The 25,914-nt window shown below is 33.4% G+C and overlaps 1 pseudogene; it reads left to right on the plus strand.

Annotated features, from left to right (window-relative positions):
- Positions 1–24,468: 24,468 nt before the first annotated feature.
- Positions 24,469–24,984, plus strand: LOC120114208 (annotated as a pseudogene).
- The last annotated feature ends 930 nt before the right edge of the window (positions 24,985–25,914 follow it).

Below are 25,914 nucleotides of genomic sequence, written 5' to 3' on the forward strand. Positions count from 1 at the left end.
AACTTTCTCAATTAGTAAATCCAAATGAAAACAATCAATCATTGCTTCAATTCTAAAAGGTGTCAAAAAATTAACCATGTATGTTATCCTAGTTATATTTTTAATTTTATAATCATTAATTTATAGTATTTAAGGGATCATAAATGTATATAAGGGTCTTCCAAAAAAATATCTTATTAATTTAGACCTTAAATCCAAGTCAAGGCCAAAAAAATTATATTTTAGAGAAGTTATTAATTTATCGAGTATTAATTTATAAATTTTTAATTATATTTAAACATTTTCGGTTTCATCAAATTTGATATACATATTTTTATGTAAATAAAACATCAATAATTAGATTGATAAAACATAAATAGTAAAACGTTCTATTCCAATCATTGTTTTCACCTTTCTTATTAGGGTAAAGTATATAAATGGTCACTGAACTTTTCAGATGCTTGTATTTAGGTCCCAACTTTTAAAACTTACAATACAATCACCAAACATTTAGTTCATTTACAATATGGTCCCCAACATAACGACCATTTCACTTTCGTTAGGGTAAATTATATAAATGATCACTGAACTTTTCAGGCGCTTGCATTTAAGTCCCCCAACTTTTAAAACTTGCAATATAATCATTAATTACATTCTAAACCCCAAATTCCAAATGTACTTCAATTACATTCTAAACCTCAAATTCCAATCAATTATATGCCTAACCCCAAATTTATAATACATTCTCAAAATCTACCATAACAAATTGAACCAACTAGGGATGGCAACAAGCCGGGTTCGGGCCGGGTATTGGTCCCCTGTCTCCGTCCCCGTTTAAAAAACCCATACTCGTCCCCGCTTAAAAAACCGCAGAGATTTAAACGGGGATCCCCATCGGGTAATCGGAGAAAACCGCGAGAAAACGAGTATCCCTGTTTAGCATAAACGATTATTTAAACGGGTATCGGGCTGAGTATATATATATTTAAATTAAATATATAAATATTATATATATTTTTTTAATTTAAATTAAATTTATTAATATTATATATATATAATAATTATTTTTAATATTTATCGGGCCGGGTAATCAGGTAATCGGGGCGGGGATTACCAAACCCACCCCGTCCCTATTTAGCATAAACAGTTTTTCCCCATCCCCATTTAATTCGATTTTCGATTTTCCCCATCGGATTCGAGTTTTTTGCCATCCCTAGCAATAACCTTAAACCCTCAAAACATAACCCTAAATGCTAAATTTCCCTACCAATTAACCCAACATAATCAAGAACATTTAATTCATTTTGGGTCCATAACAATAAGTGATTATGTTGGGTTTATGATTTAAAAGTTAGATTTAACCAACTATAAGTGAACAATACTCAATTTAATTCGAAAAAAATTATTTTTCGACTTGAATTGATTCAAAAAATTGATAAAAATTGACTTTGAGTTGTAATTTCATAAACTCAACTTAAAAAAAATTGAAGTTAAAATCGAGTTGTAAAATACAACTCGAATATCTCAAAATTTTTAGTAATTAGTGGATTAATTTTTAAGTTTGAGTCAAGTCCTTTGACTCTGTATTATATATGTATATCACATATGGAAAAATATGTATTGTATATGGTTAAAAAACTATTTAAATTAGAATCAAATAATATTATAGTATTATAAATATTTATAATTAAATTTAAACAAAAACTCAAAAATTCAATTTAATTCAACTTGATTTAAATTTTATAAACTCAAATCGAAAAAATTTCGAGTCAACTATTTTATAAACTGAACTGAATTAGAATCAAATAATATTAAAATATGATAAATATTTATAATTAAATTTAAACAGAAACTTGAAAATTCAATTCAATTCGACTTGATTTAAATTTTATAAACTCAAATCGAAAAAATTTCGAGTCAACTATTTTATAAACTGAATTGAGTATTTAGGTCCAACATAACCCTAAACCCAACATAATCACTTATTGTTCACTTATAGTTAGTTAAATGTTTTTGAAATAGTTATGTTTTGAGGGTTTAGGGTTGCTACTTCAAGTTTATATTGTTATGGTTGATTTTGAGAATGAATTATGAATTTGGGGTTGGGCATGTAATTGAAATATTTTGGAATTTGAGATTTAGAATGTAATTGAAATATTTTGGATTTTGGGATTTAAAATGAAATTGATGATTGTGTTGTAAGTTTTAAAAGTTGGGAGGACCTAAATGTAAGTGCTTGAAAAGTTCAGTGACCATTTATATAATTTACCCTAACGGCAATGAAATGACCATTGCGTCGGGGACCATATTACAAACGAACTAAATGTTTGGTGATTGTATTGTAAGTTTTAAAAGTTGAGAGACCTAAATACAAGCATCTAAAAAGTTCAGTGACTAGTCTACTGAATTGTTAGCTTTAAATACATTAAGCAAACTAGTCTACTGAATTGTTAGCTTTAAATACAGCTGTCATGGGCTTGAATTCATTATGCATATATATATATATATATATATATATATACAAAAATGTAAACTACATGAATGGTCACTAAAGTTTGAGTAAATTTTCGTTTTTTCCACTGAAATTTCAGAAGTTATAAATTGATCACTAACGTTATCGATTTATAATAAAATGATCTCTATCTTCCTGTATTCTTTCTATTCTCCCCTTCTCTCTCGCTCGGCCATATCTTCATCGTATACGAAAATTATTTCTTCACATCCATGAATGAAGAGTCAAAACAGGCATAGCATTGCATATAAGAAAGATTTGAGAACATGATGTTTCTGACAGAAAAATGGTAGCTAGTTGAACTACCATTTTATCTCTTCTTAACCCCTAACCTCTTTCCTCTTTACCTGACTAACAACCACTAGTTAAACCGTCATTTTGTCTCTTCCTAAACTTGATTTTCATAAGAAATCACTTGTTTCTACCTCTAGAATTCGATGCCTAGATTAGCCTTTTTCATTTTGACTTGGCTTCAGATTATCTTTTTAGATACTCTATCTCTCTAACTCTTTCTTTCTGGCTTTCCTATTCTCTAAATAAAAATTTCTATTATATAAAGGAAATTTTGTTTACATTAATACATAGTCCGGTTTTAAAGCAAGGAGTTGAGGGAATAAAAGCTATTTTTTTTTTCTTTTGGCTAATTAGTGTTGCTTTCTTCTTGTGATTTATTGCTACTTGTTGTAGGGAAGCACAATGGGTTCTCTTTACTTTACCTTGATTTTCAGTTGTTGCTTTCATCTTTATTCTCCGGGTTTTGAGTGCTTGCTCTAGGCTTTGGTTTAAATACCCCCATTTTTTAAGTAGAAAGACATATCGAATGCATTGATATTGCGTCTGAGCAACTCTGCTACATCTCTTGCGACTTCTGCAACATAATTCTTACGATATTTCATCTTATATATCTCTTCTTTTTAACGGAGGGATCTCCCTTTTTTATTTTATGTATATTTTAGTTTTGGTATTTTTCCTTCTCCATATATATATATATATCATACAAAGAACTAATTTTAGTTACAAGTTGGTCTTTGAATTAACTGAGATCTATTGATTTTTTTAGGGCTTCTTATTATTTTCTTCCGACTTATCAGTTAAGTCACCACCATCAGACTTTCCTCAAATCTCTCTTATATGCCATTCTCTGCTTGTTTCCTCTTCGGTCATGTATATGAAGAAATAACTCTCTTATACGTTGAAAATATGTTGGGGCAAGAGAGGAGAGAATAGAAGGCGAATAGAGGAACGTAGAAGAGATAAGAAAGACAGTGATGGTGGTGGGTAAGGGTGTAAACGAGCCGAGTCGAGCTCGACTCGAAAACTCGCGAGCTTAAAATTTTTAAGCTCGACTCGAACTCGAAATCCTGAACTGAAGCTCTTGAACAGCTCGAAAAGGCTCGAAATAAAAAAAAAATCTTAAACTTAACAAGATTGAATCTTCAAACTCGAACCTTAAATACATGGAAGCCTTATTATATTTTTTTAAAAAAATCAACACATAAATGTTAATATTATTAATAATTTATCTTTTAAAAATAAAATCTTAATATATTATATTTTCGAGTTGCTCACGAGCTTTTTGAGTCGAGTATCAAGTAGCTCGTTTCGGCTCGTTAAAAATTCGAGTCGAGCTCGAGTTCGAGTCCATTCGATCTGAGTATTTATCGAGCCTTGACCGAGTTGATCTTGAGTAGCTCATCTCATTTACAGCCCTAGTGGTGGGATGACCAGTCAACGGTCCATATAAGCATTTAATGGTCTAACTCAAATTCCCGTCATCCAATTTAATGGTTGTTATCATTTTGTTATAAATTGATAACATCAGTGACTAATTTGTAACTTTTAAAACTTCAATAGAGAAAATGAAAATTTACCCTAACATTAGTGAGTTTACCATGTTGAAAGAAAGGGGTATTTTAGATTGAGATTGAAAAGAGACATTGAATCCTAATTAATTAACAAAATGGTTTTGCTTTTTTTGCTTTCCTTGCAGTAAATCATAACTCATTTCTTTTATCCCCATTTTACCCAATGTAAACACCCATTTTGTCAGTGTTTTTAGTGTTTTTAGTATTTTTTATTTATTAATTATTATATATTAATAATATTATTCTTTTTCTTTTTGGCAGGCCATTATAAGACCTAAAATCGGGCCCAAACTAGAACCAATCCAATTACAAACCCAAGCCCAACCTACCTAACCCCTAACAAACCCTAACCTTAGCTCCATCATGCCCCTCCAATCACCGCTTGCTCCCAACCGTTAGATTGGTGCTTGATGCAACAGCCTAGATGAGAAGATTTCTAGGTTTTACCCAATCAATCTAGACCCGTCGCCATCGCCGCTAGGGGTGAGCGTTCGATCGAGTCGAGTCAAAAAATTTCAAGTTATTCGAGTTAACTAGTCTTATTTTACAACTTAGTCGAGTTGATTTTTTGAGTTTTTGTTTAAATTTAATTATAAATATTTATAATATTTTAATATTATTTGATTCCAATTTAGGTGACTTTCTATAACTATATATACAATACAAATATATTTCATCATATTTTTTTCATATGTAATATACATATATCATACAAAGTCGAAGGACTCGACTCAAACTTAAAAATAAATCCACTACTTACTAATAATTTTAAGTTATTCGAGTTGTATTTTACAACTCGATTTGAACTTGATTTTTTTCCGAATCAACTCAAATTTATGAAATTACAACTCGAAGTCGATTCGAGTCGAGTTTCTTTTAGAGTCGAGTTTTTTTTAGAATCGAATCGAGTCAAAAAATCGATTTTTCGAGTTGCGTCGAGTTTTTCTCACCCCTAGCCGCCGCCTAGGTCAAACTTGTCTTATCACCACCGCCTCTACCACTTGCTCCTGAAACTCACCAACGCCGCCTTTTCAACCAACCACCAACATCAACAAAAAAAAAGAGGCGTATATAACAAGGATCAATTCATATAAAACAAGGAATCCTGAGGAGAATTCGGGACTATCAAATGCCATAGGATAATCATGCCCTATTTTCTCGGTAACACCGAAGCATGCCATAAAAATATAACATACACAGAGAGAGAGGAACGACAACCATTATTTTATAGAAGAAAACTAGATTCAAAAAGGAAAGATAACAAATTCAAGGAGGCAACAAAGAGAAAGAGAATGTCATGAGTATGGATGAAGGATTAGGGATTGAAGTTCAAATAGGGAAAATAGTACGATACATGTTAAACTAGATGATGAAACCTTCAGTGGGTCGAATACGGGTCAAGATTTGAAGCAGAATGGATCTGAAGAGAATGGGTTATTAGCAAATGGTATTGGGTCATTATAGAGGATAAGCCCATGAAGACTTAATAGTAGGAGTAGGCCTATCAGCTATATAAATATGGAATTATATTAGAAGGAATATCATGGTTTTGATGAACGTAATACAATCCTCCTACTTTTCTCTCAACTTCTATCTCTATTATCAATTTCTTTTATCTTCTTCAATCTAATTTTTTCAGGAACATAACAAAGTAGTATTAGAGAGCCATTTCTTGATCCCACCTCAAGCTAAAAAAATGGGAAATGGTAGAAAACAAAGCCTCAACAGTTCAAGAAACCATACCAAAGTGGTGGGAAGAGCAGAAAACAAGCTAGGAGCAAAGATTCAATATCTTGGAAACCAAATCAAAAGAAACCAGGGAATGCCTCCAAAGGATCTTGAATCTGATGGTGAAAGCTGGCGAGAAGGAAGATCAATCCACACTTGCAAGAAATAAGCTGAATTTGAGAAAAAAAATCATGCCGGAGTGCTTCATGAGGCTCTTGACATGTTATCGTCTTTATCTGCTCCAAACAGAGTGGTGGTTCCGACACCAAATAAATCTCAACCTTATTCTGATTTTTAGTCTGATTAGTGTTACTAGTTATCCTAAATCAACTCCATTTCAGATTACTTATGAACAACAAATTACTTTGGAAAAAGGTATGGATCGACCTTCATTGAATACTTCTGAACTAATTTTTATCCACCTCAAAATGGTTTCGCCTGAATGACAAAAAAAGGAATATAATGTTTCTTATGTGTTTGATAAAATACATGTAAGAGTAGAAGACACATTTCAATCAATGTTTAGAGAAAATTATTTCTTAGAGTTTATGAATGTCAATACACATGTTGAGGTCTTTAATCCTTATTTGTTTCGACTTTTATTGATGAGAAGGAGAATAATTCCAATTGCTGGGAGTTTGAGTGTGACTAAAAGGGGGATTAGTTCATTTTGTTAGCCAAAATTTGTTTCGTCAACTGCAAAAATATGGGTTGTTGTATTCAGATATGATTTCTTCCGGGTCATATCTACATGTGGGTCTATAATTCTTATGGGTGTTAAGCCTGTGATCTTGCTTGAGGAGAGAGCAAGAAAGTTGTGAGAGTTCTTTAGAAATCTTATGTTTTGAAAGGGTGATGAAAAATTCATCAAATGTGAGTTAACAATCGAAAGGGAAAAAAGAGTTGTGTTTAACTTTGATTCAAGTGGTTTTGGTGAACAGTGGAGTTAGAAAGAAATTTAGGTGATACTTTCTACCAATGCTAGAACATGTTCCTTACAACTATACACTGTGTCTATTATTATGGCTCTTAAAGAAGCTAGCAACCAATTCACACAATGCATTCCAATAACCAATTTAATGGAGATAATTTTCGAGTCTCGTTCTTATGTCACTGAAGTTTTGTTCATTTCATGAGAGCAATCCGTAAAGGAGAACATGAAGTTATATTACATTTAATTCAGGTCCTAGAAGGCTATGGTGAGGGGAAAAGACAAGTGGACAAGGTCATTGGCAAATGTGCTTCCGTGCAAAACTTGAGAGAAGCAATTTCCACCCATCACAACAGTATTCTTCGTCAACTGGAGGATATAAATAGGGGAGCATCACTTCCAATTTTTGTGGAGCACTATGGGAGTATTACTAGTCATTCATGGGATAGATGATTGAAAAATATTCGATGCTTGGAAACATGTCAGTTATGGTTTTGTGCAAACTCCACTAAAGATGGGAATAAGAAGGATAACTATTGGTGCTAAAAAATCTAGCCTTGACGAACTTTGTACCAATTACGGGAAACCTATTCAAGACTTGCTTGAGGAGGTTCATGTCAACTTTGGGCAAAAGAAATTTGCTTTTGATCTGAAGGAATGTGAAGCTCAAAAGAGGTTGAAGCAACAGATGACTATTGACAAGATATCACTACCATCAAATATTAGTTATGGATTTGTCCAGTCTTACTTGCTACATTATGGCTATGAAGATACACTCAATTCATTTGATTTGGCTAGTAAAAACACCATACCCCCTATCTGTATAGCTGAAGAAAATAGATTTGACAAGCAGGATATGGTATATGCACTAAATCAAAGAAAAATTCTATGACGCCTAATCAGGAATGGTGAGATTGATGTAGCAATTAGCAAACTTCGTAATTGGTATCAGCAAATTGTTCAGGATGACAATTCTGCTACATGTTTTCTGCTGCACTGCCAAAAATTTATTGAATTGGTTTGGGTGGGATCACTAAAAGAGGCTGTAAAGTATGGGAGATCTCTACCAAGGACTTAAATTCTAGTAAGCAGTTTCATTTTGATAATTTTGAGATCCACCCACTAAAGATGATTGCAGCCTTTATTATTTAGGAGATATGTTTTAGTTATAATCCAGCCCATAAATCTCTAATAACGTTGATACATAGTGTGATAAAGGTTCCTCCTATAATAAAGATGGCTAACAAAGATGGTTGTGGAGCTAAATGGTGTTTCAATTACTCATGCTCTCATAATCATTTGTGAATTGTTAATAAGATGTGCGCAACATTATTCAGGGTATATTATGAGGTCCTCCACTTCCATTGCTGAACGTAGTGAACTACTGCTTCTAAATTTTGAATCAATCTTTGATGGCTTGGCTTCATACTCCCTTGATATAATTTTTTATCTTTCTCAAGGCTTGATGAATCTACATTCTTTCCAATCAGGAACCTTTAAATTCATCATCAGATATATTAGTGGTAAAAGTTTCCCTAGAACAAAATGCTACTTTGGTGATATGGGTAAAACACTGAAAACGAAGGGGTCTATTGTAAGTTTTGTTGTTGATACTAAAATATTTGACTCGATTCTAAAGGGGGCAGAAGCAAGTGAATTCAATGGAATGGTGACTGAATTTTACCAAGGACTATTAATATTGGCTGATAGGGATGCTCGATTTCTGGTAGTGTTTGGGCATGAGTTATATCATGTGAAGGATTATCCAAAGGCTTCGATACTGCAATCACAATTTCCGAACATTGATCGTTGGGGACAAGGATCGGTTGCAGGGGAGGGTAATGTCATGAGTATAGATGGAGGATTAGGGATTGATGTTCAAATAGGAGAAAATAGTATGAGACAGGTTAAACTAGATGATGAAACCTTCAGCGGGTCGAATACCGGTCAGGCGTTGAAGCGGAATGGATCCGAAAAGAATGGGTTATTAGCAAATGGTATTGGGTCATTATAGAGGATAAACCCACGAAGACTTGTAATCACCAATTTTACCTCAACAACAGCTGGTTCCCCGTTCCAATTAGCTCCCAGACCAGCTGTCATTCCACATTCCGGTAGCTTCCAGCAAGCAACCCAGCTATCCCTCCACCACAACAGCATTCCAGCAACTTCCACCAATAACAGCTGGTCCTCCACATTTCAGCATCTCTCCAGCAGCTTCCACTAAATCAACTGTCCCTCCACACCGCCAGCAACCCATGGTTGCCCTTTGTCCACATTCCAACAGCTGCCAGCACCCCAACCAAGCCATGGTTCCCAACGCTCCACATCCCAACATCTTCATCAGTAAATCACAAAAAAACATCAGCAGATTTGTTTATTTTTCAGCTGTAAATTTAGACTATAAAACCCCAAAATAGATTGTAACATGAGGACTTTTTTTTCACCCATTCGAAATCAATACAACAACATTTCCAAAAACAAGAAAGGTCTTTCTTTTTTATATTTTTACAGCAACTTTTTTTGTTCATTGTTCATTCTTCTTTTCGAATAAAAAATAGTAAAGTGAGAAAGGAGTTGTTTACCTTGCTTGGCCTTCCTCGGTCACTAGGGTCGCCGGTCGAAGTGTGTGATGGCTACTGGCGTGGTGGCCGGCGTTGAAAGCCTTGGGTTTTGATGAGCGTTCGACCATGAGAGGGAAGGAGAGGGGAGGAGTTTGGTCCTGGGAAAGAAAAAATTAAAAGGGAAAGATTTGTTTGTTTTTACGTTTCTGGAAGAGTAAAAAGGGAAGTTTCATTTTAATTTGTTTTGGGTAAACCATGTTTCAGGTTCCCAATTTCGGGGAGCTTCTTGCTTTGTTCGCCTATTTATGGGTTAATCGCCAAATGATCTCCGTAACTTTAGCATATTTTCTCATTTTAGTCAATAGTTTAGGGTTTAATTATCCTTAGATTCTCAAAGTTTAGGCGTCTATTTACATCCTGGTCACTAACCCAGGGTCGAATTACTTAGAGCCTTTAAACCTTTACCTTGTCTTTATATTTTAATCATTATTATAGGGAAAATTATGAAATAATCCTCTAATTTATGCTCATATTTACACTTTAGTCACCTGATTTCTCTATTTTTTTATTTCTAATTTGAGCATATTAATTTTATTGTTTTATATTCTGGTCATTTATCTATATTCTAGTTATTTTAATTTTGACACTGCCTCTTTACTTTATTATATTTTAGTCATTTTAGTTTTATCTTTTAATCTTCTGAACTATTTTATTTTGGGCCTTATATTATGACATCTTTTATTTTATTCCTTTACTTTATGTTTTAATTTCAGCTTTGCATCTTTTTATTTATTTAATTTCACTACTTTAATTTTCTATCTTTTTATTTTTTGCTCTGTATTTTTCAATACAATAAATTTAGTCCTTTAACTATTGCACTTTATTTTCTGTTTATTTTATTTTAATCCCATGAGTATATATATATATTCATGTTTCATATTTTATTACATTGAATGCCTTATTTTGATATCTTGCATTTTGATCCTTATGTTATTTATGATTTTATTTTATTAAATCTCTAAATATGTTTATCCATGCCTAATTTAGTTATATTTTTAATTTTGGTCAAATCAAATTATTTTAATATTGAGTTATTGGGAAAATATTATATTCTTTTCATTTTAATTGGAAATAGAAATATTCGTCCTAAATATTTTAGAGATTATTTTCTCTTCGATTGGAAATATTAGAATATTTTCTATTTCTCATTCGAATTTTTCTTTACATAAAAACTATGTGATTGAATTTGGAATAATAGGATTGTAATTTAAATTTATATTTGAATTCTTAGATTTCCACTACTAAAGACAATTTATAATCGATGGGGTACCAATTTTGGGTGTTGTGGGGGTGCTAATCCTTCCTCATGCGTAATCGACCCCGAATCCCTTTTTATTACTAAAAAGAATGAATTTCTGGTTACCCGTAGTCTGGTTTTATCTTTTAAAATGATGTATTCTTAAAAAAATTCTTTTAAAAGGTGATTTTTGGGTAATCGACCTACCTAACCCAAAAGGTCAATGGTAACTCCCATTCTTTTCATTAAAACCCATTTATTTACTTGCTTTTACCAAGAAACGTCATACATGGCGAAAATCAGTTACGACAGCTTGGCGACTCCGCTGGGGACAACGATGGTCAAGCCCTAAATCGATTCTATATTGTCTCTACAGTTGGAAATTGAGAATTTAGTTTTTTTTAATTTACGATTCTTTTGATTTCTTTCAATTTTATTTTATATATTTGTATATTAATGTTTATATTTGATTGATTCTCATATATTAGGATTCACTTTTTTGGTGTGGTTGTTAGTCAAAGGTTTGAGAATTTCTCCCCACACATAACACGTGCATTGTATAACATACACTCTATACTCGAGCTCTTTCCCTTTTAAGTGAGAGTGAAAGCGACGTCTTTGAGAGAATTTATTCTCTGTGTCAGACCTAGCAAGTAGCTTCCGAGGTTCATATGCCTTATGTGTTCGTGAGGATTTATTCTCCGTGTCAGGCATAGGGAAATGTACCCTCTCGAATTGAACTTGATCCGCTTAAGCCTATAATGGGTGAGGATTGAGGGTCTGGCTCGCCCAAGGGGGCACCGATAAGGATAATTCGAGTACCTTTACTTCTAGAACCAAACCTCATATAAAGAATATAGCAAGCCTACCCCTCTAGAGCCACACGGATACCTTAAGAGAACTAGAAGTTATGTGGTTAGGATTTTAATTCCTCTATGTATTTTATTCACTGTATTTTATGGTTCATTTCCAGTTGAATTCAATCTTTTCATATTTCACTTTTCCTTTTTTATTATTATTTTTGCTAACATCTTTTCCTTGTTCTATTGCTTTATTTTGTTCATAAACATGTTGTTAATACCCGAGTTATTTATCAAAATTAGAAGGCTTTTGAAACAACAATGCCACACGAAGGGGTAAATATTTTTATCTACTTTGACATATTGAGAATTTGTGAGTTCTTTGAAATTTGTTCTAGAATGTATTGATTCATGAGTTAATAGTCGCATTAGAAGGCTTTCAATATGACAATGTCACTCGAAGAGGTAGAATAAAACTGAAAAAATGCATCATTGGTTTAGAGGGGTGCTCCAATAAGAAGCTGAAGAGGTATATCAAGTTGGAATACATGAAGCTCAAATGATGCAGTAAAATAAGCATTTTTAGGGTGCTATGACGATGTTGATATAACTAGTCGAAAAGAAATAATATGTTTGAAGTCATCAAGCAACAACGATAACCAACACGAGACAATGGATGATGTCAGTTGCATATGGTCGCTCAACAAATACATTTCTAGAAAAGAAGTCGAAGTATTGGAATTTTCCATCAAGCCAATGATAAAAGAAGATTGCTTCCTTGCATATTCGATCAAAATTGAAGAAGTCGAGCAGTGATGTGATTTATAGTTTCCATTTGCCTCAATGCATTGAGACATTGTGTATTTTTTGGAAGTTGTTTTATGAAAATTAATTTGGAATCAACACCTGTTGAAAACATTTTGATGTTTCGATATAAAAAATTAAGTTAAATGAATTTTAAGATTTTACAAATGATTTTCTAAGTATATTTGATTTAATTACTCGAATATCAAAATATTACTCCAAGTCTTTCAAGATCAACTTCAATCCTTACTAAAGTGTAAAATTGTGTTTTAATCTTAAAATATTTTTTAAATAATTTTTACAAAGTATTTCGAACAAAAAACGAGCCTAAAATCAATTTTTCAGGTAAATGTACCGATGCATGAATCAATGCATCGATGCACCCTTGTTTTAATTGAACATCGAATGCCTTTCATGTACCGATGCACATACTATGCATCGATGCATTCCATGTATTATTAAAACATCGAATTGATTTTATGCACCGATGCACAAGCTATGCATCGGTGCACCCTGGCTATTTTAAAACATCGAATGTGTTTTATGCGTCTATGCACCCTCAATGTATCGATGCACTAAGTCTTCCAAGGGTCGAAATATTTGAATTTTACACATAGTGTACCGATGCACTAGCCTTATGCATCGATGCACATACGCTCCTAATTGATTTTATTAATTGTTTTCACACTTAAATGGCTCCATTGAATCCACTAATCATCCCCAACGTTCAAAATCAATTGAAGGAGATTTAAACAAGCTTAGAAGCCATTGATCAACAACAAAAAACAACAAGAAACAACAATCAATAAGAATCAAGAGAGAATCAAAGAGAAAGCATCAAACCTCAAGTTTGAGCATTTTCAAGCCTATTTCATTCAATATTCATTTTTGCTTTCAAGAACACTTATTGTGCTCAATTGTATTATTCTTGAGTGTTCTTTCTTTGTTCTAGAATTGTGCAAACACATTTGCCTTATGAGGTTTTTCATTAAGTTTGCGAATTTGTAATATTCTCTTGAGAAAGAGTGTTCTCAAGAATTGGGGTATATTCTTGAGAGAGTTGTAAGGTTATATCTTTGTCCTCAAAAGAAAGAACAAATTAGTGAATTTGTTGGAAAATCCTTAGTGTGGATAGCTAAGGTAGTGGACGTAGACTTTGGTTGAGAAAGTCGAACCACTCTAAATCGATGTGTAAATTACTTTCAATTTTCTGCAAAAGCTTCCACCAAATTTTTAATTGCCAATTCACCCCCTCTTGGCCGATTCCATCAATCGATTAACTCAATAATTAGTATCAGAGCTTGACTCATTTGAAGGTTTAATCGCCTCTTAAGTAGATCCGGGAAGAGTTACATCGATAATCAAGTCATCAATGGCCTCCACTTCAAACTCTGACTTCGGTCTTGATTCATTGCCCGTTAACAAGCCTCCTTTCTTCAATGGAGCTAATTATGCTTATTGGAAGAATAGAATAATGTATTTCATTCAAGCAAGTGACATGGGAGCATGGAATATTATAGAAGACGGATACTTCAAACCTTCCACTCATCTAAGATTGTGGAGTGAAAGAGAAACAAGAATTTTCCAGCTCAACTCCAAAGCCATCCATATTATCTTTTGTGCTCTTGGACCGGATGAATACATGAGAGTTTCATCTTGTACAATCGCCAAGGAAATATGAGACAAACTACAAGTCACTCATGAAGGCACCGATGAGGTAAAAGAATCTAAAATTAGTCTTCTAACTCATAGCTATGAAAATTTCAGGATGAAACCGGATGAAGACATCAAAGCTATGGCGGATAGATTTTCCACGATTGTCAATGGTCTCAAATCATATGGAGAGATCATTCCAAATGAAAAGCTTGTGAGGAAGTTTGTTTACTCACTTCCAAAATCGTGGCAATCAAAGAAGACGGCTATCATCGAGGCTAAGAACTTAAAGTCCTTAACCCTTGAAGAACTAATCGGTTCAATCCTCACTCATGAAATGATGCTTCAAGATGAGGTAGACCTCGATAAGACTGATGAGATACCAAAGGAGAAGAAGAAGAACGTTGGAGTTGCTCTCAAATCCACAAAAGATAAGAGTGATTCGGATGAAGATGACGATGACGAGGAAATAGAATTATTTGCCAAACGGTTCAGAAAATTAATGAGGCCTAACCGAGGAAGAAAATTCAAACGAAATGAAGGCTTCAAAACTGAACCAAAGGAGAAGGACCCGATCATTTGCTACGAATGCAAAAAGCCGGGGCATGTCAAATACGATTGCCCTCAATTAAAGAAAAAGGGTCAATCCAAGAAGAAACACAAGGCTCATGTGGCTACATGGAGCGATGAATAAGGCTCCGATTAAGAGGAACAAGAAGTAGCAAACTTGTGCTTGATGGCATTCGGGGAAGATTCTCAGGTAACCTCTAGCTCATTTAATTTTGAAGATTATTCGTTTGATGAGCTATTAGAGGAATATAATGGGTTGGCTTCGGATTATGAGAAATTATTTTTAAAATATAAAAATGATATTTTGAAATTGAAAAATAAAATAATCTCATGTCCAAGACCAACAATGATCTTGAAAGTAAAATAAAAAATTTGCAAATCAAACTAGAAGAGTTTAAAAAGAAAACTTTTGATTTGCAAAATTTACTTTCAAAGGTCAATGATGAACATCAAAAGAAAATTGATGATCTTAAAGCTTCTTTTGATAAAGTTGGAAAAAACTTTTGAAAATAGAGAAAATTCAAAATCCAACTTTGTTAGAAAAAGTTTTAAAAACTACAATCATAGAGATCCCCAAAGAACCTCTAATGGAGAAATCATTAGAAGTATATGGGTTGCTAAAGAACTCATTACTACTAAAGATAAGGATATCCTACACAAATGGATATCTAAGGGGACTAGGATTTTGGAAACTAATGAATATGAACCCAAAAGAATTTGGGTACCAAAATAAAAAATTAATCTATGTTTGTAGGAAAATGAGCATTGCTACAAGGCACATGAAACAAATTCAAACTCATGGTACCTTGATAGTGGATGCTCAAGACACATGACAGGTGACAAAAGCCGGTTCATAGAGCTCAACGCCAAAAATGGAGGAGATGTGACTTTTGGTGATAACTCAAAAGGTCACATTGAAGGCACTATAGGTAATACCTCTTCCATACAAATTAAGAATGTTTTATATGTGAATGGATTAAAGCATAATCTATTGAGTATTAGTCAATTATGCGATAAAGGATTCAATATAATGTTTGATATTATGGTTGTAAAGTCATTGACATTGCATCTAATCGGATTATGCTTGTTGCTAAGAATGAGCATGATAGTTGGTTATGGCATAGGAGACTAGGACATGCTAGTATGAGTGTTTTGCAACGATTAATTCAAGGAGATTTAGTTCGAGGGTTGCCTAAACTAAAAATTTGATAATGATAAAATCTGTGATGTTTGTGCTAAAGGAAAACAAAAGTGAATTTCTTTTAAATCCATTAATGACGTATCCACTAGTATAGTATTACAATTCATTCATTTAGATCTTTTTGGGCAATCTAGAACTACTAGCTTGGGTGGAAAACAATATGCATTTGTATTGGTAGATGACTATTCTAGACATACTTGGGTTCTATTCTTAAGTACTAAAGATGAAGCATTAGAAAAATTCATCACGTTTTCAAAAGTAATCCAAAACGAAAAAGGTTACTCTATAACTAGTGTTAGGAGTGATCATAGAACTGAATTTGAAAATCTTGGATTTACTAATTTTTGTAATTCTAATGGTATTAGCCATAATTTTTCAGCACCTAGAACCCCTTAACAAAATGGAATTGTTGAGAGGAAAAATAGAACTTTAGAAGAAATGGCTAGAACCATGCTTTGTGAAAACAATTTTCCAAAATATTTTTGGGTGAAAGCCACAAATACCGGTTGTTATGTTATTAATCGAGTAATGATTAGGCCTATTTTGAAGAAAACTCCATATGAACTTTTTAAAAATAAAAAGCCTAACATTAGCTATTTTCATCCTTTTGGATGAAAATGTTTTGTTTTAAACAACGATAACGACAATCTTGGCAAATTTGATGCTAAAAGTGATTAAGGAATTTTTCTAGGTTATTCCTTAAATTCTAAAGCTTATCGAGTATTTAATAAAATAACTTTAGTTGTAGAAGAGTCTATACATGTTGTTTTCAATGATAATCCCCTTCCGAGGAAGGATTCTTGTGTGAATGATGATATAGGTAATAGTAACTTAAATGACGTTGAACATGACGTTGGAGAACCATCATCAAAGGAAGAAACAAAAGATGAGGAAACTCAAGATCCTCTCGAGAATCCAACCATTGAAGAAAGGGAAGTCTCTTACCCAAGGGAATACAACTATGTCAAGGATGGTGAAATAATATGTGATCCGTCCAAAGGGGTAACAACTCGATCTTCTCTTAGAAATATTTGTAATTATGTGGCATTTATCTCATGCATAGAGCCTAAGAATATTAAAAAAGAATTAAATGATGAACATTTGATTATGGCTATACAAGAAGAGTTAAATCAATTTGAGAGAAGTAAAGTATGGACATTAGTTAAAAGGCCTAGTAATAAGTCTACTATAGGTACTAGATTGGTATTTACAAATAAGCTTGATGAAAATGGTAATAATTAAGAAACAAGGCTAGACTTGTTGCTCAAGGGTATACTCAAGAAGAAGGCATAGACTATGATGAAACATACGCTCCCGTAGCTAGGATGGAAGCAATTAGAATGTTATTAGCATTTGGCATGTTTCAATGAATTTAAATTATATCAAATGGATGTTAAAAGTGCATTTTTAAATGATTTTATAAAAGAAGAAGTGTATGTGGAACAACCTCCTGGTTTTGAAGATTCAAAATGTCCAAATCATGTTCTTAAATTGACAAAAGCGCTTTATGGTTTAAAACAAGCTCCTAGAGCTTGGTATGAAAGATTGTCAAACTTTTTAATTGAAAAAGGTTTTTCAAAAGGGAAGGTTGACACTACATTGTTTTTAAAGCATAAAGGTAAAGATTTATTAGTAGTTCAAATTTATGTTGATGATATAATATTTGGTTCTACTAATGATGTTCTTTGCCAAGAATTTTCTAAGCTAATGCAAAGTGAATTCGAGATGAGCATGATGGGGGAGATCTCATTTTTCTTGGGACTCCAAATCAAGCAAAGAAAAGAGGCATCTTCATCAATCATGCTAAATACGTCAAGGATATATTCAAGAAGTTTGGACTGGAAAATGGAAAACATCATGACACTCCAATGAGCTCATCTACAAAGCTTGACAAAGATGAAGGAGGTAAATGTGTGGATGTTAAATTATATAGGTCAATGATTGACTCTTTGCTTTATTAACCGCAAGTAGACCAGACATTATGTTTAGTGTTTACTTATGTGCTAGATTTCAATCGTGTCCTAAGGAATCACGTTTACTAGCTGTTAAGAGAATCTTTAGATACCTTAAGGACACTCTTAGTTTAGGACTTTGGTATCCTAGAGACTCTAGCTTTAGCTTGCATGCCTTCTCTGATGCGGATTATGGAGGATGCAAATTAGATAGGAAAAGCACCTCTGGTACTTGCCAATTCCTTGGAAGTATGTTGATTTCTTGGTTTTCAAAGAAACAAAATTGTGCTGCATTATCTACCACTGAAGCGGAATACATTTCAGCCGGTAGTTATTGTGCACAAGTTTTATGGATGAAACAACAACTTTTTGATTATGAAATTGAAGTAGGTACCATTCCTATCAAGTGTGACAATACTAATGTTATTTGTCTCACTAAAAATCCCTTACAACACTCTAGAACTAAGCATATTGAAATTAGACATCACTTCATTAGAGACTATGTCACTAAGAAAGATGTAGTTCTAGAATTTTTTGATACTTTGCATCAACTAGCGGATATCTCTACAAATCCTTTAGACAAATAAATATTTTGGACACTTAGGAGAGAATTAGGTTTAACTGACCTATCTTCACTCAGTGTTTAAAATAATTTTAACACTTTTAAATTAGATTTGAAAATACTTATAATAATAATATTGTTTGATTGCATTCTTTTCTATTAGTTAGGGGGAGTTTATGATTCTTAATGATAATTAATTTTATGTTCAAATGTAGTTTAAGGATAAATTTGATTGACTGAACATGATTAATTTTAAATATATGAGTTACCAATACCACTAGATATAATAATTCAGCATTTTAAGTGTTTAAAATGGATTTTTGACATTTTTGTGCATAATGCATCGATACACTATGAAGGTGCATCGATGCATCCCTATGAATGTGCATCGATACATCATGAAGATACACCGATGCACTCCTTGAATATGCATCGATGCACTCCTTGAATATGCATCGATGCACTCCTTGAATATGCATCGATGCATAGAGCCATGCATCGATGCATCCGTCGGGTTTTTGGTTAAAAACCCTGTTTCTTCTTCATTTTCTCAAAACCCTTTAAAACGCTCTCAAGCCGCCATTCATTACTCTTTTACCCTATACTCTCTATTTGCCCAAAATCAACGTTTTAAAGTCGGAATCTTCAAGCATTACATCTCCAAATCCTGCTAACATCATTAAATCGTGCAAAATAACATCTCATTCTCACAAATTCGAATTTTTCTAAAAACCCCTATTTTATCAAATTTTGATTTTAGAACTAGTTTAGATTAGTTCTAGGATGAACATTATATCGGGCATTGATGATATTATGATTCTAAACTATATTTCACAATCAATTTTGTCAAAAACAGACAATTTTCAAAATGTTATTTGAATTTCAAAATTTAAAAAAAAATAGTTTCGAAAATTATTGATTATTGATTTAATTGTGTTATTTCATTAAAACTATATGTATTATGATTTTTCAAATAGTTTTCAAAATCTTTCTCATTAGGATTCGGTTTAGAGAACCTTGAATTATTGCAGACTCAATTGATTTTTGGGATTGAATTGCATACATGTTTTTCAATTTGTAGGTTACCTATCTCATTCCATTCCTTAAACCATGTCTAACCCTAAATGTCCTAGGTCATCTTTGAGTCATTCTAACCAACCTCCTAATCCTATTCCTCCTCAACCTCCAAATCCAAACGATCCCAATATGACCATTCTAAACTCCTGTTTTAATATGTCTGGTCGTCAGAGAGAATAACTCTACCATAGGTACATGGATTCTTTCGAACATACAAAATCTGGGAAGAACGTATTCCTTCTGTTCAAGCCATGGTAGATATCAACTTTGAATACCTACAGACTCTCAAATCCTGGAAGTTTGATAAATTGTTTCACCTTAAACCAATTGTCTATCATCATTTGGTCAGCATTTTCTACTCTAATGTGGTATGTATCCGAAACGAGCGTCAAACTGGGACTATAGGAATCAGATCCTACCTTTTAGGAAAATATATTCATACTGATTTTGAAATGATAGTTAAACAGTTTGGGCTAGATGACAATGGTTTATATAATGAGAAAGAGACTGTGGCATATCCCTATCTTCCTAATGCTAGTGTTAGTACCTTACGTACACATCACGATCGTTTTATGTATTTAATGATCTCTTTGTGGTTTAGACCATCCGGAGTTAGGTACTCCACTCTTCGTGTTAGGGATTTATGGTAGATACATTGTATCCAACATAATAGAAAGATAAATTTGCCACAAATCATTTTTAGTGAACTAGTAGATACTATAAATGTTGTCCCCTCTAAACATGTCGAAACTTTAGTTTATGGGTGTCTACTTAGTAATCTTTTTATCAAACTCGGTCTTAGAGTTTCTCTTGACAATCCCATCCCTCTCCAAAACCAAATCAATCTTACTTCCTTGAAGAAAGCTGATTGGAAACAGGATGAGGAAACTGGTCAATGGGTCTTTCGACCCAATAAGAAAACTCCGGGAGCCAGTTCTTCACGAGCCCCTTCTACTCCTAGCTCTTCTCGTGTTCCTCCTCCTCCGGCACCGACTGCTGCTGATGATCCTGAGCTTCAACAACTAATGCAAGATATTGACGATCACGTACCCGACGACGAGCCAGAGCAGCATCAAGATCCGACACAACAAGAAGATCAAACGCCACCATATTTTTGATCCTTCTTAGAGTCGTTTGATCTGAGGTTTGCATCCATGGAATCTCAGATAACTGAGTTTCAATGGAAGATGCGTGAACATATGGATGCTCTCACTCTTGAAGTGAAAGCACATTATCCTCCTCCTTCCAACCCTCCGATGGAGTAGATCCTTGCTTGTCATGCTTTCTTGGTTTTAAAACTTGGATTGATAAACATTTTGCTGCTCTTGGATTGTTTTTATTTTGGATGATTATTTGTTTGGATTTATGTTTTTGATGCTTGGATATTTGAACTTAATGCATATTTGGTGTGTTTGAATTTTTTTTAATTATTGCATCATTTAGCATATGACCAATTCTTACCATTTCACATTTTTGATTATGAATATTGATGGAACTAATGGCTAACCTTTCTCTTGATTGTGATCTTAGCAGCTTAAGCTTTAAATTTCTAATTATCAATTGGCTAATTTTTCAAAACCTTGTTTAAAAACATTTTGGAGTCTTTTTGATTTAACAAAAAGGGGGAGAAGTGTTAAAGTAAGGGGGAGTAATTTCAAAACTTTATTTCAAAAATCTTACAATTACTAAAATGTTTTGTTATATCAAAAAGGAGGAGATTATTGAAAACATTTTGATGTTTCAATATAACAAATTAAGTTAAATGAATTTTAAGATTTTACAAATGATTTTCTAAGTATATTCTATTTAATTACTCGAATATCAAAATATTACTCCAAGTCTTTCAAGATAAACTTCAATCCTTACTAAAGTGTAAAATTGCGTTTTAATCTTAAAATATTTTTGAAGCGATTTTTACAAAGTATTTCGAACAAAAAACGAGCCTAAAATCAATTTTTCAGGTAAGTGTACCGATGCATGAATCAATGCATCGTTTCACCCTTGTTTTAATTGAACATTGAATGGCTTTCGTGTACCGGTGCACATACTATGCATCGATGCACTCCAGACATTATTAAAACATCGAATTGATTTTATGCACCGATGCACCCCAGCTATTTTAAAACATCGAATGTGTTTTATGCATCGATGCACCCTCAATGTATTGATGCACTAAGTCTTCCAACGGTCGAAATATTTGAATTTTACACATAGTGTACGCACTAGCCTTATGCATCGATGCACACACGCTCCTAACTGATTTTATTAATTGTTTTTACAATTAAACGACTCCATTAACTTCACTAATCATCCCCAATGTTCAGAATCAATTGAAGGAGTATTTAAACAAGCTTAGAAGCCATTGATCAACAACAAGAAACAACAATCAACAAGAATCAAGAGAGAATCAAAGAGAAAGCATCAAACCTCATGTGTGAGCATTTTCAAGCCTATTTCATTCAATATTCATTTTTGCTTTCAAGAACACTTATTGTGCTCAATTATATTATTCTTGAGTGTTCTTTCTTTGTCTTAGAATTGTGAAAACACATTTGCCTTGTGAGATTTTTCATTAAGTTTGTGAATTTGTAATCTTCTCTTTGAGAAAGAGTGTTCTCAAGAATTGGGGTATATTATTGAGGGAGTTGTAAGGTTATCTCTTTGTCCTCAAAAGAAAGAACAAATTAGTGAATTTGTTGGAAAATCCTTAGTGTGGATAGCTAAGGTAGTGGACGTATACTTTTGTTGAGAAAGTCGAACCACTCTAAATCATTGTGCAAATTACTTTCAATTTTCTGCAAAAGCTTCCACCAAATTTTTAATTGCCAATTCACCCCCTCTTGGCCGATTCCATCGATCGATTAACTCAACAAAACCTTCGTTGCATTTGCATTCACATTCACATCTTTGCATCGTTATATTCATAGTTTCATTTTTACATTATGTATTCACATTTTGTTTGTTTCAAAATTTTCTACAAGTATTCGATCATGAAAATTTAGGAGTAATTCATGGGGGATTCCATGACAAAATTTTTGAAATCAAATTGGAGCTAACTTTGTCTTCCTAGAGAAAGGTAAGAGCCATGAATGAAATTTTAGAACGTGTTACTAGAATTGAGAAACTCCAAGAGAAGCTTATCAAGACTCAGCAAGAGATGATTGATCGAGCAAATAAATTCTAAGATGAGTCAAGAGAACAAATGTCTAAATTGATGCATATGATGATTGTTTTGATTCATGGGGAGAAACCAGTAGAGGATCTCGATCTAAAGACTATGAATGATATTATGAATGACATTAGTAGGGTTGAAATAACAACAATAGACGATCAAGAACCCACTAAAGAGCAAGGTAACTCGAGCTTACTCTAGAAATTAGACGTGGTCCCAAAATGCATCTCTGATTTGGTAATAAATAAAGAAAAAGTGAAAAGTGAAGGTTCCCATATGAGAGATGGAACTCACTCAAGGAAGAGGGGCATAGAAGAGGATCGAATATTGATCAAGAAAGCTAAGAGGGGTCAATCTCTCGTTATTCGAAGCTTCAATCCCTCACAACTATCAAGTTAGGCAATCCATCTCAACCTTTTAAGACAATACAAACTAGCCATCCATCAGGAGAATCACAGGATAATGAAATGAAATTGAAGAATTTTCAGTTCTCTCACTTCCACTTTTCATGCGAAAATCTGTATGCTGAAATGCTCAAAGCCAAGTTGATTGCACCGCGTTATGTTCAGTCGCAGTGGCCTCTGAACGAAAAATGGTCTTATAAGAAGATTCCTTGGATTAACCAGACTGAAATATTAGGATGCTCAGTTAAGTTTTCTCATAACCTTGAAGAAAATTTTCAAGATCCTCGGGAGTAAGAAATTCATAGATGCAAGGCTAGAAAGCAAAAGGTTGAAATTCGTTGCTTAGGAATTTTTTTCCAATAGAGATTAATGAAATCAAAACCTATGAAGGCCACATTTTAAAAGAGAAAGATAAGATAAATCCAAACAAGAAGGTTTTAGTGGACGTAATACGAGAGTGACCAATAGGATTGGGAACAAATTGGTCAAATGCAAGCCTCAAAACATCTTAGACACCTATATCAGATTTTCTGATGGCAAGTGGGGCATTAGACATTTCAAAGAATTTAATAAATACTCTATCAATCTCTGCAGCAATAGATGCTCAAAGCCCAACCAAGACTATCGTCCCCAAGGAAAATCGGTTTAGATCAAAATTTGGGTCCAATTTCCAACTAGGGAAGAAAGAGCTGAAAAAGCAAGATGAGGCGAAAAAGACTAGCCTAGAAGAAGATGATAGTCTTTTGGATCATACGAAGAATCCCTTCTAGTTTGGAAAGGTCAAATATTGAACCACAATTGGTGAAAGCAACTGAAAAAGGAAAGAGGATGAAAGATCAAGAGTTACACAACACCATGATGCATGAAGATGGTGAGGTTGGAGAATTTGCTCTGAAGTCTGACCATGTTTCCTTGAAAAGGAATAGAACAATTGAACAACAAAGGACCTTCTTGCAGTTTTTAGATGAAATTTATAGTAATACTCAGAATTAACCCTTATGATTTTACCCGTTAGCATTATGGAATCTTTTGTGATGGGTGCTATGTTAATTCTAATATTTTCTACAATTGAAGATGTTTTCCTTCATTTCTCAAGTGGAAATCATTTTACACACTACATTCTTTATCATTTTTTACATTCTTTCATTTTACTTTCGACATTCTTTATTCTTTTATTTATTCCATATAAAGGTATATTACTCTTTCAAATGTATATTTGTTCCAAATTTTCTTTGCAGGTGCCCTAATCATTAATAGCATGAATGTTTCTGAACTTTAATCATGAGATAAATTTTGAGCGACCTGTGTTTAGTAGAAATCTATGAGTGTAAAAATGAGGTAGAATGTGATGTTTCTGACAAACTATAAGGCTGGTGAAAAAGGATGATGACGGTATCATGAGGGAAGTTCTGTTAGATTTCTACTCTAGGAAGATGAAGCCTCATCAGATAATTATATTTAGAGATAGGGTTAGCGAGTCTAAGTTCAATCGGGTTTTGAACAAAGAATTGGATCAAGATATTGAGGCTTATAAATTTCTTGATGAGAGTTGGCCCCAAGTTTATGGGTATCGTTGTACAGAAAAACCATCATAAAAAGTTCTTTCAGTAAGGATTTTATAACAATGTTTCACCTGGAACTGTTATAAACAACAAAATATGTCATCAACAATGACTTCTATCCTTGAGCTCATGCAGGAATGATTGGAACCAGGAGGCCAACCCATTATAATGTTTTGTTAGATCAAATGGGGGCATTCGACTGATGATCTTCAGGAACTTGTTCATTCTCTTTCATATGTGTACCAAAGGAGCACCACCGACATCTCTATCATTGCTCCTATTTGCTACACCCACTCGGTAGCTTCACAGTTGGGATAATTTATAAAGTTTGAGGATGCTTCTGAGATATAGTCGAGTCACGGTAGCATTACTACTCCCAAAGCCTTTGCCATCCCTCAACTTCCCAGATTAAAGGAAAACATCAGTAGCTCTATGTTCTTTAGCTGAAAAAGAACATCCTTTGAATCATCATTTCGTATAGGCTTTTGCATTTAGCCAACTTAAGACTTATTTAAGTTGTTTTCAAATTAGACATGCTTAAACCTTTTGGTGTTTTACCAATGTTATTTTATAAACGTGAATGGTTGTTAACTAGACATAGCCCTCTTCTCCAGTGGCTTGATCAGTTGAAATGACTATCCTTTAGCTATTTTAAAGGAAAAAAAAGAAGAAGAAAGAAGAAGAAAAAGAGAAAAGAAGAAAAGAAGAAAAGAAGAAAGAAAAAGAAAAAGAAAAAAGAAAAGAAAAGAAAAAATAAAAGAAATAAAAAAATTGAAATAGGGGTTCAAGATGAAAACCCGCAAAGGTCTTCTTGAAACCAAATGAAGGATTTGAGTTGAAAACCTGAAAAGGTAGCTCAAATGCATTTTGATAATATACATCTGGCAAATAAAATCCTCTCAAGAATTTGGTACTTCAGGATAAGCTTTACAGCTATAAACATTTTGGCAGCATCTGAAACCCTTTAGACAAAAGCTCATCTCTACGCTTCAGGAATGTATCCAGTTGATTAATTTAGAGAGCCTGATATTTTGATAGGAGCTTCACATCTACAGACATTTTGACAACATTTGAGATCTTTTGGACAGAGGCTTACCTCAGTGCTCCAAATCATATCAAGTTGATTGATTCAGAAACATTTATACTAATAATGCTTGAGACATCTGACTTTATTTCTTGATTTTTATCCTTTCCATGATTTCCACGACTTTGTAAAAATTCTAATTTTCTCATTTCAAGTCCCAATTTTGTTTATTTGCAAGCATCTTATAAGTAGATTAA

The sequence above is a fragment of the Hibiscus syriacus genome, unplaced genomic scaffold, assembly GCF_006381635.1.
Source record: "Hibiscus syriacus cultivar Baekdansim isolate YM2019G1 unplaced genomic scaffold, ASM638163v2 tig00110221_pilon, whole genome shotgun sequence".
NCBI lineage: Eukaryota > Viridiplantae > Streptophyta > Magnoliopsida > Malvales > Malvaceae > Hibiscus > Hibiscus syriacus.